Raw genomic sequence first — 5,152 nt, forward strand, 5'->3', positions numbered from 1 at the left:
TTTCCCTAACCTTCAACAAGCGCTGTTTAAAGTCATCTTTATTTTTTCTGCATTGGAAGCAAATCCACACGTCTTTTTCATATCCTACTGTTAGCACAGAAGGTGAAATACTGACATAAATGAAAAGAGTTGCAAGTTCAGCATTAATATAAAACAGGCAAACCCTGTTTGAGGGTGTTTATAACTCAACAGTGCCCCCTAGTGTGGCTATAAAAATTAGCACGAGCCTAAAAATCCAAAATAAGTCAGGCTGGAGCAAATTAGAAAACATTAATGAATTTAACCTTTCAAATCAAGAAATTTGTCTTTTGGGGTGAGCCCATTTACTTTCTAGAAATACGTATATGACCTTCTATTAGTAATAGGGAGTTAACAAAGATTGGGGACCAGATAGTGGCACAGCAATGAAATGTGGTGCTCTGTGAGGCTGACCCACATCAGAAGGCTCCAGGTTTGCATCTGGAGACCTCCCTGAACATACCAGGCATGTGCAGTCCATGATCCAGGGCTAGCTGAAGCTAGGGGTAGGTCCTAGCATCAAGACCCTGTTGAGAATGTGTTCTTTTTTCTCTTCCTCTCTCTCTTTCTCTATATTAATAAATAAATGTCTAAAATAACAACAAGATTCAGGAAGGAAGAAATGGCATCAAGACATGTGCATTGTGAAAGAAAGAGAGAAGGAAGAAGAGGGCGTAGTCTTATTGCCCCAGAGCTACCAGCTAGAAAGAATATCAGGAACTTGGTTGATAATAATAAGGCATTTTTTTCTGAGCCAATACCCATTTCTGTTAGTTTCCTCATTGGAGAGCTTATGTCATTGAAGTTCTTGATCGTCTGCTGGCGCTGATGCCCTCTGACCACCAGTGTTCTTCATTCTTCTGTGCAATAACTGGCACTTTTGTTCCACCAATGTTCCTGAAGTTGAAGATCAGCCTTCTTTGCTTAAATAACGATAGCTCTTTCCAGAAAATTTCTGACTCCTGAGAATTTGCAATAATTTGAAATTATAAAAAGAAGTAAGGCTACGAAGCCCTTCAAGAAGTTACTAAGCCAGCCAAGGCACTAGCTAACAACCCTAGAGTATGACATGCTTAAAAACTTACCTGGTTGGGGAAATTAAGACATCCCTAGAAAGTATTAAAAGCAGAGTAGTCCATGCAGATGATCAAATCTCAGATGTTGAAGGCAAAACCTCTAACCTAGAAAAAAAAAAAAAAACACTGAGAAAATAACCCCCCCAAAAAGTGAGAATACTATATGAGAAATACTAGATACCATTAAGTGCCCAAACATCTAAATAGTTGATATCCTAGAAGGTGAAACAGCTAATAAAGGCATTGATATTCTATTCCATGAAATTCTGGAAAAAAACTTTCCAAACCTAGAGAGGCATTCAAATATCCAGACAACCACAGACAAAGACAAAATGCTAAAATTGGCAAGAGAGAAATCAGGCAGACATCAGACCTCTCATTAGAAACAATAAGAGCAAGGAAAGAATAGGGAAATATATTCAAAGTGTTAAATGGAAAACAGTTTCAACCAAGAACTGTATATCCAGCAAGATTATTATTCATATGGGAGGAAAAGATTTTTAAAAAAAATAATTTAAAAAAAAATAAAAACCTGAAAGAGTTTATCAACACCAGACCTGAAAGGAGTGCTTTACCAGGAAAACTAAAGACACACATACAGAAGCAAGAGAACAAAAATTAACCAAGAAGGGACCAGCACATGGCATAATGGCTACGTTGCTGGACTCCCATGTAGTTGACCTCAGTTCAAGTCCTGGACCCGGTGGCTTGTTTTGCACACTAGGCGCATGTGCGTGTGGGCCCAAAATCTTGAGAGGAGGATGGAGAAGAAGGGATTGTGGCATGGCCATCCCCCCTGGGGGGTGATTTCTCACTTTCTGTCTCTCTGTCTCTCCCTGTCTTTCTGGCAAACGCATGCACCCTATAGTAAAAACCCCTCCAAAAAAAATTAACCAAGAAAATGACCAACTTAATGTCATGGACAAGAAATATCAAAAATAACTTTGAATGTTAACTTCCAGGATTTAAATGGAAAGACTGGACCACAGTAACACTGCAAATTCAACAGAAGAGAGATTAATTACATAAGACTGAACAGGTGAAATAGAATTTTGACTTTTGAGTAAAACATAACTGATTTTTTTACCATGCTTTGTTTTCCCCAATTTAAGAATTTTGCTTTCTTTTGAGCTGTTGACAGGTTCAGCAATTTGTTAAAATGTTTTTTCTTCTTATTTGTTTCTTTCAATGGAAACATCAACTTTTCCCTTCCTGACCCCTCTAGAATTGGAAAATATTTGGGAGTATTCTTATTTTGTGGCAGAATGGTTATTTTCACAAGTTAAACTGTTGCCTTGAATCAGAAATTGGAAATACTCATTATTGGACAGGGCTTTGACTGAAATGTCATATCTAAAGATTAAACCAGAAAACTATGGAACTAAGGTAGCTCTCACATAAGCCAATATAAACTCTTGGAAAGATGGCCTGGTACTATAAATAGCTCTGCCTGACAGAGAGGATTAGAGAAGCTATATACATAATTCTTAGCATAAAATAACCTGGACTTTTCCACCCCAGCATTGTAATCAGTAGAGAATGAAAAGAGCAGCCACAACCAGAAGATTATCTTGAGGAAGACTTTGAAGGAAGAAAAAGAGACTGATCTTTGCTAGCAGATGTATATAACAGAATACTTGGTAGGCAGGGCTGAATTGAGAAGGTTTATATGTGAATTGTGGGCTGGGTGTTTGCTTTTCAACAGTTTGAGTAGTTGACATGTAAATATTTTCTCAAAAAATATTTAAAACCATACTGTGTCTGATGTTATAGAGTAACAAACAAAATTATAACAAATATTTTGAACATTATCTTTAAAATTAAGTTTTTGAAATTTTGAAAATTGTTTATTAACTGTCAATAACTATGCAGTATAAGCAAAAAATTTTTGATATGTAAACTAAATGTGGGAAAATGTAAAAATAAATACATAAATAACTTTTTTCAAAAAAAACTTACCTGGGTTGGGCCAGCAGATGGCGTGGTGGTTAAGGTGCTGGATCTCACATAGCTGACTCGAAGATTTGAGTCCAAGGCCCAGCAGCTTGAAAAACACCCAGGGCACATGTCTCCTGAGAGGGGAATAGGGAAGAGACTGTGCCATGGCCATGCTTCCTTGCGGGGGAAGGGGTAGATTTCTTACTTTCCCTCTCTCTCTGTCTCTCTGGCTAGCATCTGCACCCTATAGAAAAAAAAAAAAAAAAACTTACCTCTCACTGAACCCAACTGATGTCCCAAGATGGAGGATCCATCATGCACTTCTACTCTTATACCTTCCTTCCCCTGTTGTTTCACAAGAATTTCTGTAGACTTTCTATCCCCTCTTTGAATTCTCTTGTTTTCCTTTTTTTTTTTTTAATAGAGAGGGAGATTTTTGCTATAGGGCCTGTACATTCACAGGAGAGACAGAAAGCAAGAAATCCCTCCCCCCCCACCCCCAGGCCATGCCCCAATGCTTTCTCCTCTTGGGAGTTTGGGCATGAACACACACACACCTCAAGTGAGTTTTAAGCCACTGAGTCTGGGACTCAAACCACAGTCAACTACGTAGGAGTCTAGAGACATAACTATTCCCACCTGCTGGTCCCAGAATCCTCTTGTTTTCAACACTCCCTTCACTGTTTTGAAGAGAACTTCTTGAATCAATGCTTTACTACATTAAGTTTCATCATGACTCCTATATCAAACAAGGTCAATAGAACCTAAATTACATGGGGAGGGAAATATAAGCATGCTAGAATAAAGGAAACCCTCATAGTTACACAGTAGGTGTTAAGTTACTATCGGAAATGGATTTAACATATAGTTCATTGTAAATAATTCTGCTTGACTATTTAATAGATTGTTTATACAGTACTTTTATCCCCGCTTTTGTATCTTTGAAGTTTAGAGCTCCCTCTATGCACTTCTCTCTCTCTCTCTCTCTCTCTCTACACACACACACACACACACACACACACACACACACACACACATGCACGCACACATATGATGAGGAGAGCCATGCTAGCATATTATATTTAAAATTCCATTTTCCAAGATGGAGGCTAGGGGCAGTCTTGCAGACCCATTCTGTCTTCTTGTTGTTGTTTTAATTTGCTCTATGGTGCATACACACACTCGCCCCTGGTGTTTTTCAAGCCACTGAGTCAGGACTCAAACAGCACAGTCAGCCTCATGGGGGATCAAGCCACTTTAATCAACATGTCTGTGACTGGCCCCAATTCTGTCTTAATAGAATTCATTTTTATTCATGTGTGCACTCTGTATCTTAAACCCGAGGTGCAAAACTTAGGGGAAATTCTTAAAGACATTGGAGTAGGCAAATATTTCTTAAGTAAGGCCCTAAAGTACAGGCAATAATCCCAAAAATAGACAAGTGAGATTACATCAAACTGAAAAGCTTCTTCACATCAAAGGAAACAACAGTGAGAATGAAAAGACGACCCTCAGAATGGGAGGAAATACTTTTAAATTATCCCTCAGGCAAGAGATTGATAACCAGAATATATAGAAACTCAAGCAGCTCACCTGATTTTTAAAAAATGAGTTAGTCAATATAAAAAATGGACAGCTGAACTGAATAGACAACTGTCCATGGAAGACTTATGATTGGCCAAAAGTCATATGAAAAAAGTGTTCAAAGTCTCTTGTCATAAGGGAAATATAAATTAAAACTGCAATGAGATACCATCAAACCCCAGTCAGAATGGTTAGGATCAAAAAAATAAAAACCGACAAGTGCTGGCAAGACTGTGGTGAAAAGGGAATCCTCTTATGCTGTTGGTGGGAATGTACATTAGTAAAAGCTCTGTGGAAAACAACATGGAGGTTCTTCAAAAACCTACAAATAGAACTACCATATGATCCAGTAATCCTATTCCTTGGTATTTACCCAGAGGATACAAAAATACCCAGTTGGAAAGAACTTGTACATCCATGTTTACTGCAGCACTATTCACAATTGCTAAAACACAGAATTACTTAAGAGTCCAAAAATTATGTCTGGATTGAAAAAACTGGCATATATATATATATATATATATATATATATATAT

The 5,152-nt window shown here is 37.8% G+C and overlaps 1 pseudogene; it reads right to left on the bottom strand.

Moving 5' to 3' along the window:
* Positions 1-809: 809 nt before the first annotated feature.
* The window catches only part of LOC102469495 (heat shock protein HSP 90-alpha-like), a 16,143-nt pseudogene continuing 11,800 nt past the window's right edge, over positions 810-5,152 (bottom strand).

Source organism: Tupaia chinensis, unplaced genomic scaffold (genome assembly GCF_000334495.1).
Source record: "Tupaia chinensis unplaced genomic scaffold, TupChi_1.0 Scaffold000081_1, whole genome shotgun sequence".
Classification (NCBI taxonomy): Eukaryota; Metazoa; Chordata; class Mammalia; order Scandentia; family Tupaiidae; genus Tupaia; species Tupaia belangeri.